A 15,127-nucleotide genomic window follows, 5' to 3' on the forward strand; every position below is an offset into this window, starting at 1 on the left:
CGAAGACTGAGGGTCTTCCAAATATTGAAAGTGTATAAATAGTTACCCTTGTTATTTATTTTATTTTTATGTATTGTGTGTTTTTTGGAGGGGTGTGTCAGAATACCATTTTGGTAATTTGTATATAGTTATTTGCTTCAAAATGTATAACTTCACCAATTCAGCCACTTGGGTACATTTGGGCAACTTGTGTGGGACACCTGGGTGACTTCATGCTAAATGTCATGTAGCTCACCCATTCCTGAAGTCATCAGTCTGAAACTTTGCACACCTACAGTTGCCCTCTTGTGTTATCCATCAAAAGTATCTCCGGCATCCTATTCTATTACATGTGAAAGATGATGCTACAACAATAAACTGAAAACGTATGCTCTTCCTTTCTCTTTTCCACCAGATCTACTGTTATATTCTCATACAATCAATGAACATTCCCACAAACTTCAGAATGTTTCCATTCAAATGATACCAAGAATATGCATATCCTTGCCTCTGGGGCTGAGCTACAGGCAGTTAGATTTGGGTATGTCTTCAGGCGGAAATTGAGAACAAGGGATGCAGCCATAAGAGGTTAAGTGACTTGCCTAGTTGAATAAAGGTGTAAAAAAATATATATTTAAAAAAATACATTTTTTTTTTTTTTTTTTTTATCACCAAATTAGTGTCCAAAAGTACTGATATCCGATTTATGAAAACTTGAAATCGGCCCTAATTAATCAGCCATTCCGATTAATTGGTCAACCTCCAGTAAGGAATCAATATTCTAAGAACGCCTCAATTCACAGGGAAACTTTCTTGGTCAACACTCCACTGACACTAAAAACAGGAAAACAAAGTAATGTCAATAACTGTTATTAAAAAAAAGCAGTGTTTGAGATCGTTACAGATACAGGTATCCTGTGTGTGTGTGTGTGTGTGTGTGTGTCCTGTGTTCTTTTCTCTCCTTCTCCCCTCACAGGTGAAAATCATCACTCCCCAATCAGTCACCAATCAATCATCAGACACACCTCCTGTTTCCTACCCAATCACAGTTCTTTTCCCTTTAAAAACCCTGTCAGTTAGTTTGCTCTAGAGCTCAATCTCTCTGTAAATGCCATATGTCTGTAGATCGCTCTGTTTCACCCTCGCCTACTATGTCTCTCTATCGCTCTTTATGTATTGAGCTCCTCTATCACTTTGTCCTCACCTGTGAGTATTGTTTTTGGTTATGGTGTTTGTGTTTGTTTGCTGGTGGGAAAGGGGGAACCAAGACAAGTTGCCCATGGGCATACACTACCCGTAGGTAAACTTTGTTAAAAACACTAGTTAAAACTGGGCGGACCACCCACTGTATTTTTTGGTTAGTTAGCTGTTGTTGAAATAGGCTAGTCTAGCTTAGGGGTGTTTTGGATGCTTATTGTTTCTTTCCTTGGGTCCAGCTGTGGTCTGTGGTTATTTCGTTCTCACTTTTTCACTATTATAATTTGCATGAGTTATATTACAGGTCTCGTTAACATCTCCCCTAGACTGTCGGGCCAAAAGGGATTTGTAACGGTGATGCAAGTTCTCACAGCCTTCAAACCGTGAGGTGTAGGTGAATTTACAATATCTTGATTTACAATCAACTAAGACTAGTAGGCTAGTTGACATCTGATTATAAATGTAATAATGAAAGCAGCAAGCAGATTAACTGTAGGCCTACAATAGCATATCAAAATCTAGAGAGATGTAAGCATGAGTCAACAGGCTAACAAAACACAGCAAATAACTGTTGGATTTCTTCATCTTCATCCTTACAATAGTAATGTACACTGATATTGCATTTAGTCAATGCCTTTCTGGAGTCCAACAAAGCCATGAACAAAGAAATGGCAAATGCTTCAGGGGTACACTTCTATGGAATGATGGAAACAATGGGTGGCGCACATGTGCTATTTAGCAGCATGTAGTATTTAGCAGCTCTACCATACTGTGCCAAACAAAGAATACAGCAATAGGGACTTAGAAGAATCCCTGCCCGGGGGCAAGTCCAATATCACTGCATTCCCTTTCCCAGATTACCACATCCAAGTACCAATCACAATAGCATGATTCCTTTGCTGTCGCCACCCCCAGAACAATCCAAATTGGCTTTGAATATAGAGTACATTAAATGTTGAAGCCCTGGGCCTGTACTCAAAGCCTCTCGGTTTAGTTAAATGATCTAGGATCAGGTCTCCTGTGTATTTGAAAAGCTAAACTGATCCTAAATCAGCACTAGCTTTATGAATGCAGGGCCCTGACGACCTCTCGTCTGTCACCTGACTGCTGTGGTTATTGGATGAATAAATCGGTGAAGGCCAGGGCTCTACAGTGCGACCATTTGACTTGCATATGCGCCAAAATATTTTGCTGTGGGACCTGGAATTTTTATTTAGGAGCACCAGCGCATGTGGAAAAGTGAAAATAAATCCGATCATAATTGTTGCAATGATTACTTCCCTATGCCATGGAGAATACAGTGACCACAGATTGACACTCATCCTTGCATCACTACTAGAAAGAAAACAACATGTCACCTCTTTTTTTCAAATGGGCTCCAACAATTATTTTGCCCTAGTCATAAGGGATAAGTCTTACTGGGATTGGTCGGGTAATGTAATTACGTGCACAAAACACCACATCTGTCATTTTAGTCCCATCCGAATCTGCCATGTCATTAATTTTTACATGGCAGGAGCGTAATAATTCGAACCAGAATAACAATTTTTGTGCAAACTCCGAGGTCCTCTGATAATGCTAGTCCCGTGTGAATCAACATTAGAGAAATTTCTGAATTTCACAGGTGTTGCTCACGGTTTGAGAAACAAAAAAAGATTGGATAAATTGAACAAAATGCTATGCATAGCCTATATATGAAGGGCCCACATGTATCACCTTTCACAGTGAATGCTATTCTTTACAGTACCAGTCAAAAGTTGACACCTACTCAATCCAGGAGATCAACTATGAAATAACACACATGGAATCACGCAGTAACCAACAAAGTGTTTAACAAAACAGAATATTTGAGATTCTTCAAAGTAGCCACCCTATTGCCTTTATAAACAGATTTCCACACTAATTCTCACCACCAGCTTCATAAGGTAGTCACCTGGAATGCATTTATATGAACAGGTCTGACATGTTAAAAGTTAATTTGTGGAAATGAGTTTAAGCCAAATAATGCATTTCAGCCAAATCAGTTGTGTTGTGACAAGGTAGGGGTGGTATACAGAAGATAGCCCTATTTGGTAAAAGACCAAGTCCATATTAAAAGCAAAAACCGCTTAAACCGGTCTTGGACACACGTTCCGCTAGCGGACCCCCCACCCCCAATCACCCAACCTCAACCCAATTGAGATGTTTGGGATGAGTTGGACTGCATAAAGGAAAAGCAGCCAACAAGTGCTCAGTATATGTGGGAACTCCTTCAAGACTGTTGGAAAAGCATTCCAGTTGAAGTTGGTTGAGAGAATGCCAAAAGCACGCAAAGCTGTCAAGGCAAAGGGTGGCTACACTGAAGAAGCTCAATTTTTTTTGATTTGTATAACACTTTTTTGGTTACTCCAGTAGAAGTCGGAAGTTTACATACACTTAGGTCGGAGCAATTAAAACACGCTTTTCAACCACTCAATTTCTTGTTAACCTCTCTGGGATATGTGGGACGCTAGCGTGGCCAAAAGCCAGGAAAAATGCAGAACGCCAAATTCAAATAAATTGCTATAAAAATCAAACCTTCATTAAATCACACATGCAAGATAGCAAATTAAAGCTACACTTGTGAATCCAGCCAACAGATTTCAAAGGCTTTTCGGCGAAAGCAAACGATGCTATTATCTGAGGATAGCACCTCCGTAAACAAAGAGAGAAACCATTTCAACCCTGCAGGAGCGACACAAAACGCAGAAATAAAAATATAATTCATGCCTTATCTTTGATGAACTGCTTTTGTTGGCACTCCAATATGTCCCATAAACATCACAAATGGTCCTTTTGGTCGATTAATTCCGTCGATATATATCCAAAATGTCTATTTATTTGGCGCGTTTGATCCAGAAAAACACTGGTTCCAACTTGCGCAATGTGACTACAAAATATCTCAAAAGTTAGCTGTAAACTCTGCCAAAACATTTCAAACTACTTTTCTAATACAACTTAAGGTATTTTTAACCGTAAATAATCGATAAAATTGAAGACGGGATGATCTGTATTCAATACAGGAAGAAAACAAACTGAAGCATGCTTTCTGGTCAAGCGCCTCTAACAGTACACTTCAGGTGACCCTCGTTTACAGGTGTCTACTTCCGGCGCAGACAGAGAAGGCCGCCTCGCTTCGCGTTCCTAGGAAACTATGCAGTTTTGTTTTTTTAAGTGTTATTTCTTACATTGGTACCCCAGGTCATCTTAGGTTTCATTACATACAGTCGAGAAGAACTACTATATGAGCAGCGTCAACTCACCATCAGTACGACCAAGAATATGACTTTCCCGGAAGCGGACCCTGTGTTCTGCCTTTCACCCAGGACAACGGAATGGATCCCAGCCGGCGACCCCAAAAAAACGACTTAGAAAAAGGGGAAAATGAAGCGGTCTTCTGGTCAGACTCCGGAGACGGGCACATCGTGCACCACTCCCTAGCATTCTCCTCGCCAATGTCCAGTCTCTTGACAACAAGGTTGATGAAATCCGAGCAAGGGTAGCATTCCAGAGGGACATCAGAGACTGTAACGTTCTTTGCTTCACGGAAACATGGCTCACTGGAGAGACGCTATCGGAGATGGTGCAGCCAGCTGGTTTCTCCACGCATCGCGCCGACAGAAACAAACATCTTTCTGGTAAGAAGAGGGGCGGGGGCGTATGCTTTATGGTTAACGAGACGTGGTGTGGTCACAACAACATACAGGAACTCAAGTCCTTCTGTTCACCTGATTTAGAATTCCTGACAAACAAATGTGGACCGCATTATCTACCAAGGGAATTCTCTTCGATTATAATCACAGCCGTATATATTCCCCCCCAAGCAGACACATCGATGGCTCTGAACGAACTTTATTTGACTCTTTGCAAACTGGAATCCATATATCCGGAGGCTGCATTCATTGTAGCTGGGGATTTTAACAAGGCTAATCTGAAAACAAGACTCCCTAAATGTTATCAGCATATCAATTGCGCAACCAGGGCGGGAAAAACCTTGGATCATTGCTATTCCAACTTCCGCGACGCATATAAGGCCCTGCCCCGCCCTCCTTTCGGAAAAGCTGACCACGACTCCATTTTGTTGCTCCCTGCCTACCGAAAGAAGCTAAAACAAGAAGCTCCCGCGCTGAGGTCTGTTCAACGCTGGTCCGACCAATCTGATTCCACGCTCCAAGACTGCTTCCATCACGTGGACTGGGATATGTTTCCGTATTGCGTCAGACAACAACATTGACGAATACGCTGATTCGGTGTGCGAGTTCATTAGAACGTACGTTGAAGATGTTCCCATAGCAACGATTAAAACATTCCCAAACCAGAAACCGTGGATTGATGGCAGCATTCGCGTGAAACTGAAAGCGCGAACCACTGCTTTTAATCAGGGCAAGGTGACTGGAAACATGACCGAATACAAACAGTGTAACTATTCCCTCCGCAAGGCAATCAAACAAGCTAAGCGTCAGTATAGAGACAAAGTAGAATCTCAATTCAACGGCTCAGACACAAGAGGTATGTGGCAGGATCTACAGTCAATCACGGATTACAAAAAGAAAACCAGCACTGTCACGGACCAGGATGTCTTGCTCCCAGGCAGACTAAATAACTTTTTTGCCCGCTTTGAGGACAATACAGTGCCACTGACACTGCCCGCACCTAAAACATGCGGACTCTCCTTCACTGCAGCCGACGTGAGGAAAACATTTAAACGTGCCAACCCTCGCAAGGCTGCAGGCCCAGACGGCATCCCCAGCCGCGCCCTCAGAGCATGCGCAGACCAGCTGGCTGGTGTGTTTACGGACATATTCAATCAATCCCTATCCCAGTCTGTTCCCACATGCTTCAAGAGGGCCACCATTGTTCCTGTTCCCAAGAAAGCTAAGGTAACCGAGCTAAACGACTACCGCCCCGTAGCACTCACTTCAGTCATCATGAAGTGCTTTGAGAGACTAGTCAAGGACCATATCACCTCCACCCTACCTGACACCCTAGACCCACTCCAATTTGCTTACCGCCCAAATAGGTCCACAGACGATGCAATCTCAACCACACTGCACACTGCCCTAACCCATCTGGACAAGAGGAATACCTATGTGAGAATGCTGTTCATCGACTACAGCTCAGCATTTAACACCGTAGTGCCCTCCAAGCTCATCATCAAGCCCGAGACCCTGGGTCTCGACCCCGCCCTGTGCAACTGGGTACTGGACTTCCTGACGGGCCGCCCCCAGGTGGTGAGGGTAGGCAACAACATCAACCCCCCGCTGATCATCAACACTGGGTCCCCACAAGGGTGCGTTCTGAGCCCTCTCCTGTACTCCCTGTTCACCCACGACTGCGTGGCCAGAAGTAACCCCACACATGAATGGTCTCAGGATGCTTTACTGTTGGCATGACACAGGACTGATGGAAGCGCTCACCTGGTCTTCTCCGGACAAGCTTTTTTTCCGGAAGCCCCAAACAATCAGAAAGGGGATTCACCAGAGAAAATGACTTTAGTAGTCCTCAGTAGTCAGATCCCTGATCCCTGTACCTTTTGCAGAATATCAGTCTGTCCCTGATGTTTTTCCTGGAGAGAAGTGACTTCTTTGCTGCCCTTCTTGACACCAGGCCATCCTCCAAAAGTCTTTGCCTCACTGTGCACGCAGATGCACTCTCACCTGCCTGCTGCCATTCCTGAGCAAGCTCTGTACTGGTGGTGCCCCGATTGCGCAGCTGAATCAACTTTAGGAGATGGTCTTGGGGCTTGCTGGACTTTCTTGGGCACCCTAAACCTTCTAAACAACATTTGAACACCTCCTTGAAGTTCTTGATGATCCGATAAATGGTTGATTTAGGTGAAATCTTAATGGCAGCAATATCCTTGCCTGTGAAGCCCTTTTTGTGCAAAGCAATGACGGCACGTGTTCACTTGCAGGTAACCACGGTTGAGAGGAAGAACAATGATTCCAAGCACCACCCTCCTTTTGAAACTTCCAGTCTGTTATTCAAACTCAATCAGCATGACAGAGTGATCTCCAGCCTTGTCCTCGTCAACACTCACACCTGTGTTAATGAGAGAATCACTGACATGATGTAAGCTGGTCCTTTTGTGCCAGAGCTGAAATGAAGTGGAAAGGATTTTTGGGGATTCAGTTCATTTGCATGGCAAAGAGGGACTTTGCAATTAATCTGATCACTCTTCATAACATTCTGGAGTATATACAAATGGCCATCATACAAACTGAGGCAGCAGACTGAAAAGTAATATTTGTGTCATTCTCAATTTTTAGCCACGACTGTACACTAAGTTGACTGTGCCTTTAAACAGCTGGTCATGGCTTTAGAAGCTTATGATAGGCTAATTGACATCATTTGAGTCAATTGGAGGTGTACCTGTGGATGTATTTCACAGCCTACCTTCAAACTCAGTGCCTCTTTGCTTGGGAAAATCACAGGAAATCAGCAAAGACCTCAGAAAAAAAATTGTAGACCTCCACAAGTCTGGTTCATCCTTGGGAGCAATTTCCAAATGCATGAAGGTACCATGTTCATCTGTACAAACTAAAACGCAAGTATAAACACCATGGGACCATGCAGCCGCCATAGCGCTCAGGAAGGAGATGCGTTCTGTCTCCTAGAGATGAACATACTGTGGTGAGAAAAGTGCAAATCAATCCGAGAACAGCAAAGGACCTTGAGAAGATGCTGGAGGAAACAGGTACAAAAGTATCTACATCCACAGTAAAAACGAGACCAATAGCGACATAACATGAAAGGCCGCTCAGCAAGGAAGAAGCCATGTCCTCTGGTCTGGTCAAACAAAAACAGAACTGTTTGGCCATAATGACCATCGTTATGTTTGGAGGAAAAAGGGGGGAGGCTTGCAAACCGAAGAACACCATCCCAACCGTGAAGCACGGGGGTGGAAGCATCATGTTGTGGGGTGTTCTGCTGCACTTCACAAAATAGATGGTATCATGAGGGAGACAAATTGTGTGGATATATTGAAGCAACGTCAAGAAATCAGTTTAAGCTTGGTAGGCCACAACTTTGGAAGTATGCTTGGGGTCGTTGTCCATTTGGACATTCAGGTCTTCCAAATTGACAGCGACCCCAAGCATACTTCCAAAGTTGTGGCAAACTGGCTTAAGGACAACAAAGTCAAGGTATTGGAGTGTCCATCACAAAGCCCTGACCTCAATCCCTTAGAAAATGTGCGGGCGGAACTGAAAAGGCTTGTGCGCACAAGGAGGCCAACAAACCTGACTCCGTTACACCAGCTCTGTCAGGAGGAATGGGCCAAAATTCACCCAATTTATTATGGGAACATTGTGGAAGCCTACCCAAAATGTTTGACCCAAGTTAAACAATTTAAAGGCAATGCTACCAAATACTAATTGAGTGTATGTGAACTTCTGACCCACTGGAAATGTGATGAAAGAAACAAAAGTTTAAATAAAATCACTACTATTAATCTGACATTTCACAATCTTAAAAATAAAGTGGTGATCCTAACTGACCTAAAACAGGGAACCTTTACTAGGATTAAATGTCTGGAATTGTGAAAAACTGGATTTAAATATATTTGGCTACGGTGTCTGTAAACTTTGACTTCAACTGTACATGATTCCATATGTGCTATTACATAGTTTTGATGCAGTCACTACTATTGTACAATGTAGAAAATAGTTTTTAAAAAGGTGTACAAACTTTTGACTGGTACTGTAAATGTTTTGTGCGTATTAATTTAACATTGCTAAATGACCAGTAAAAAAATATTGTGATCATTTAATGTAACCCTTGCTGTTAATAGATGGCAAAGAACAATACAACTGACCTAAACTTTTGGAAATGATACGTTCACTTTCGCATCCATAGTCTTAAAATGCATCTCAAGGCTAGGAGGCATTTAGGACATACTGCAGTTCGCTAAATTATCCTAAGGATTATGATGACACTTCCTCAATTCAAATATTATGGTTTGGTATGGTTTACAAACTTGGGAACAAAAAGCTCGAGTTATCGGTGTATCCCTGGACTTGTTGAAATATCTTCAAGCTTAGAAAATAATTATGTCAATTTAATGAAACAAGGAAAGAATTACAGGGAGGAGATGGCGAAGAAAAAAGAATCCCATCCGAATTGCCCTCTGGATTAACAACCATCTAGGGTTAATAATTACATAATCAATTTTCTCTAGTAATACTAGTCCCGTGCGAATAGGTCTTCTGTGCTCTTACATTCTTCAACTTAGGCCCACATATTCTCCTTGTAAGTAAGGTCAGCGTAGAGCCCTGCTACAGTCAATGATGTAAAACATGTCCCTGATAACTACTGAAGGGACCTGACAAAAGCAGGTAATGAAGTCAAAACACCAGTAGTAACACACTACACCGCCATGGATTAAAATCCTGCAGTGCACGCAAGTTTGCCAATGACCATCTGGATGATCCAGAGGAGGAATGGGAGAAGGTCATGTGGTCTTGAGACAAAAGAGCTTTTTGGTCTAAACTCCACTCGCTGTGTTTGGAGGAAGAAGAAGGATGAGTACAACCAAGAACACCATCCCAACCGTAAAGCATGGAGGTGGAAACATCATTCTTTGGGGCCATGTATCGCGAGATCTTGGCAAACAACCTCCTTCCCTCAGTAAGAGCATTGAAGATGTGTTGTGGCTGGGTCTTCCAGCATGACAACGACCCAAAACACACAGCCAGGGCAACTAAGGAGTGGCTCCGTAAGAAGCATCTCAAGGTCCTGGAGTGGCCTAGCCAGTCTCCAGACCTGAACCCAATAGAAATTCTTTGGAGGGAGCTGAAAGTCCGTATTGCCCAGCGACAGCCCCGAAACCTGAAGGATCTGGAGAAGGTCTGTATGGAGGAGTGGGCAAAAATCCCTGCTGCAGTGTGTGCAAACCTGGTCAAGAACTACAGGAAACATATGATCTCTGTAATTACAAACAAAGGTTTCTATACCAGATATAAAAATGCTTTTTCTGCTTTTCTGATGTATCAAATACTTTTGTCATGCAATAAAATGCACATGAATTACTTAAAAATCAGAAATTTTCAGGATTTTTGTTTTAGATTCCATCTCACAGTTGAAGTGTACCTACGATAAAAATTACAGACCTCTACATGCTTTGTAAGTAGGAAAACCTGCAAAATCGGCAGTATATCAAATACTTGTTCTCCCCACTGTTATTGGCAGGGTCTACAGTCAATCACGGATTACTGTCGCTGACACTGACGTCTTGCTCCCAGACAAATTAAACTTCTTCGCTCGCTTTGAGGACAATACAGTGCCACTGCCCGCAACCAAAACCTGCAGACTCTCCTTCACCACAGCCATCGTGAGTAACACGTTTATGTTTTAACCCTCAGACAGCATCCCTAGCCACGTCCTCAGAGCATGCACAGACCAGCTGGCTGGTGTGTTTACGGACATATTCAATCAATCCCTATCCCAGTCTGCTGTTCCCACATGCCTCAAGGAGGGTCACCATTGAGCAAAATGACTATCGCTCTGTAGCACTCACTTCCGTCATCATGAAGTGCTTTGAGAGATCATATCGCCTCCACCATACCTGACACCCTAGACCCACTCCAATTTGCTTACCACCCTAATAGGTCCACAGACTACGCAATCACACTGCACTGCCCTAACCCACCTGGACAAAAGGAATAAGGAATAGGAATACCTATACAGTACCCTCCAAACTCGTCATTAAGCTCGAGACCATGGGTCTCGACCCCGCCCTGTGCAACTGGGTCCTGGTCTTCCTGACGACCCGCCCCCAGGTGGTGAAGGTAGGAAACATCGCCACAACTCTGGGGCCCCACAAGGGTGCACGCTCAGCCCCCTCTTGTATACCCTGTTCACCCATGACTACATGGCCAAGCAGGCCTCCAACACAATCATCAAATTTGCAGCTTACACAACAGTAGTAGGCTTGAATACCAACGATGACGGGACAGCCTATAGGGAGGAGGTGAGGGCCCTCGGAGTGTGGTGTCTGGAAAATAACCTCACACTCAACGTAAACAAAACAAAGGAGATGATCGTGGACTTCGGGAAACAGCAGAGGGAGCACCCCCCTATCCACATCGACAGGACAGAAGTGGAGAAGGTGGAAAGCTTCAAGTTCCTCAGCATACACATCACAGACAAACTGAAATGGTCCACCCACACAGACAGTGTGGTGAAGGCGCAACATCAACAGCGTCTCTTCAACCTCAGGAGGATGAAGAAATTTGTTTTGGCACATAAAACCCTCAAACTTTTAGATGCACAATCGAGAGCATCCTGTTGGGCTGTATCGCAGCCTGGTACGGCAACTGCTCCGCCCACAACTGCCAGGCTCTCCAGAGGGTAGTGAGGTCAGCACAACGCATCACCGGGGGCAAACGACTTGTCCTCCAGGACACCGACACCACCCGATGTCACAGGAAAGCCAAAAAGATCAAGGACAACAACCATCCAAGCCCCTGCCCGTTCACCCCTCCATCATCGCGCACCCACACACTGAATAAGCTGCCCTGTCATAACACCAGCATGCGTGTGTGTGTGTGTGTGGGGGGGGGGGGGGGGGGGGTTCTTCTAAAATAACAGCTGGAACAGCCAGAACCTCCAACATAGCCTAGGCTACATTCAGATGGGATTTTCAAAGCTAGTTATTCTGTAAATAATTACCAGCTTTGCACAGTATTTCCCTTCTAGGCAAGCAGGGCACTCCTGCAGAAAATAATTGAACATCTGGCACACACTGCAGTCTTCCAGGGGATATCAACTGGGCTGGCTGCAATGGCTATTTTACAAGCTAAATTATCCAGGGATAAAATGGAAGGCGGCTGCTACTATTCATTAACATATAGCGTTCATTCTTAAACTTAACACATATCAAACTGAACATATCTTAGCGTTGTTGACTAGCCACATCCCAGCGAGAGTTGTGGGAGAAGTCAATCTTGGCTACTCTTCCTTCCATGCATATTTAAACAGTCCAATTGAAACAGATTGCAGGAGGGAGGAATCATGATCGAGTGCAGTGACTGAATGTGCACTGCTGCTGCCGAGAAGCTAAGTGAGTCCAATAAAGCATGGTCTAGCCATCAATGCTGTCAGAGTCCCCTGATAGAAAAGCCATGATTAGCAGATCAAAGTAAACATCCTCTGAGGGAGTGCTGTGCTCAGCAGCAACACTGTGGTCTGTGCTACAAACAGGACTCTGGGAGAGTCTGAGAAGAGGTGCTGCTACAGGCCAGGGCAACACATCAGTGAGTGGTAGCTAAACCACTGACACAAGACAAACTTTTATAATGCTATTCCATTACATAATTAATCTCTAAGTGCTTTAAAATGCACCAAAATTACATAGGATAAGGCTACTTAACAAATCCAAGTTGACTGCACATAGGCCAACATTAAACTGATGAGAACATATCAAATTAAGGGTTTTCAGAATATTTTCAATTGATCCATGTAGGCTGTGCAGTGCACTGTGCAAATCAGGGATCAAGACATTATCCATTTTTAGTTATGCATTACAGGATTTGGGAATCAAGCTGCTATATAGAACAATGACATAAGCTAACAGAAGATACACATACAGTCACCATATTTCCCAGTCTTTCATGGATGTCGGGGGGATTTTCAGACAAAAATGCCCGATTTTGCTAAGGCAATTCTGACATATGCATCAATTGACAAATTTGGGGAACGTTCTTGGGTGAGAGGTGGCTTGATTGACCCCTATTATGCAGTAAATGTGCAGTGATTGGTTGAAATAGCAGGCCTTTTTGTACTGCAGTGATGGGTCAGTTTTATGCAACAATATTGTGATGGTTTGAAATAGTGCAGTGATTTCCAAGTCCTCGCATATTGCAGGAAATTATTGATTCAAACATGTGGGATTACAGAATCCTGGAAAGACTGATTTCCAATCAAAAACCCATTGAATGAGCAGTGGTACCAAGCCGTCATGTGAAGGTGAACCCAACCTGGCTGTCCCAGATCCAGAGAAAGGAGGGGAGCTGCTGGCCTGGTAGGTCATTACTAGCAGTGTGTGTGTGTTAGACCAGTCCTCCTGTGCTGAAAGTCAGCCACGGTCCTACTGTGACCTCTGGGCTGAAGCTCAAATCAGGGTAACGTGGGCATCTGGTGCTGACTGTCAGTGAGGCACTCGGCATTCACAAAAATGACACACCCAGTCTCATCCTCTCCATCTCCCTTACCCTGCCACCTCCTCCACAGAGAGGGTAATCAAACACCCTCCACAGAGCAATCTGAAAAAACACATTTTCGATGTCGCTATTGGTCAGGTACTACTCAAAAAACTGAAAGGCAGGCTGAACACTCAGTCCAGTTGACATAGTCCCACCTCTGATAACAGCCAAATATCACAGCATGTGTGTATTGAGGCCATTATGAGAAACACAAATACAATGATTACTGATTAGCCATTTTGCACAATAGATACTTTTGAGGGCACACGTGTTTATATTCTCACGATAATAATGCGCTTTATTTTCTAAATGAGTCTGGAAAGTTGTCATGCCTGCAACCACAAACAAGTAGCCTATTAACAGAACTTAGAACTTCAACATCTCTGATTGCTTACATCAATGACTGTACCTAATTCAACCAAGAACCACATTAGCTACAACTGGAGGAGGAATTATAGCTACCGAGTTATTAATTGAAGCGCCACTCCTAAAACAATCCCATCATAATTTCCGTTGCATCAGCTGCTGCAGAAATCCTTACAGGCATAGCCAAGCTCTGGTCTGTCCAGGATGAAATGGTACATTAAGGGGAAGTGGACTGTAAAGCAAAGGATCCAGGCTACAAACAAGACAGGGGTACCATCCACAAGGCGGGCGAAGAGGAGAATGACTTGTCAGTTTCAAAGCGATGCTGGCTGAAGGATCCATTCTGCAGTAGCAGAGGGGTGGTGTCTTTTCTAACCGAATAGAGGGTATCACTGCCTTTCAACCCACATGTGATCAAACAGACTAGTCGATCCTTAATCGATATCAATCACCAAATAAAATGAAAAAGTATTTTAGAAAACATAGGTTTCAAGCTGAAGTTATTGGTCAATACAAATGTTAGTTTTCCTACAACTCTTTTTTCACCAATGTGCTCCACCCTTATTTTTATAAACTGAATGCATAAATTCAGACTTAGGTGATTCGTGAAACAGAGCCAACTTGCAGTGAAAGATTTCTGTAAAAACGGTACCGGTCTAATGTAGAGCCTTGCTGATGACATTTCACAAAATGTTGATCAAAGTTGTCCAGTTGACTGGATGTAACGTTATGGCTGGAGTAGGGTAGCCAGTGGCTACACAGGAAACATACAACTAGCTTGGTAGCTAGCGGAGCTAAAAAAGGTATCAAAATGCCAGACCACAGCTATTGTTTCACATGACATTCGGCCAATACTAGGAAAATAACATATTTAGACTTAGCTAGTTACTTACTAAATAGATGTAAAAAATAAATGAAATACAACCGATTGCATACGCCCTTTCCCATTACTGAACATTCTAAAATCGTAGGTAACGTTACCTAGCTAAAGTTATCTAGCTTGTCACAAAGTGTTCAAGCAGATAGCTAGATATCGTTTTACACTCGACAACACCACACATTAGTTGGTAAGTATTTGTAGCGGGTATGTTTAATAACGGTCTCAAATCATGACCTACATATGATCGCCAAGCGAACGCAGGGTAGACTAGAGCGCGCACGCTAGCTAGCCTAACAATTCGAATGCGAGGTGAAGTATTGAATTGAACTTCACCAATATACTCCGCAAAATATTAGTGAAAGTTAACTAGCTACATCGATAAAAGATATTGCAACAAGTCAGTAAATAAACTAGTTTATTAGGTTAGCTACCTACACACATAATTGATGATTATTTCCACTGTGTGAACAACATTAGTTAGCTG

General features: G+C 43.3%; 1 protein-coding gene across 3 annotated transcripts in view; it reads right to left on the reverse strand.

Annotated features, from left to right (window-relative positions):
- The window catches only part of LOC109875604 (lissencephaly-1 homolog A), an 87,544-nt gene that overhangs the window by 71,880 nt on the left and 537 nt on the right, over nucleotides 1-15,127 (reverse strand). The window lies entirely within an intron of this gene.

Source organism: Oncorhynchus kisutch, linkage group LG18 (genome assembly GCF_002021735.2).
Source record: "Oncorhynchus kisutch isolate 150728-3 linkage group LG18, Okis_V2, whole genome shotgun sequence".
Classification (NCBI taxonomy): Eukaryota; Metazoa; Chordata; class Actinopteri; order Salmoniformes; family Salmonidae; genus Oncorhynchus; species Oncorhynchus kisutch.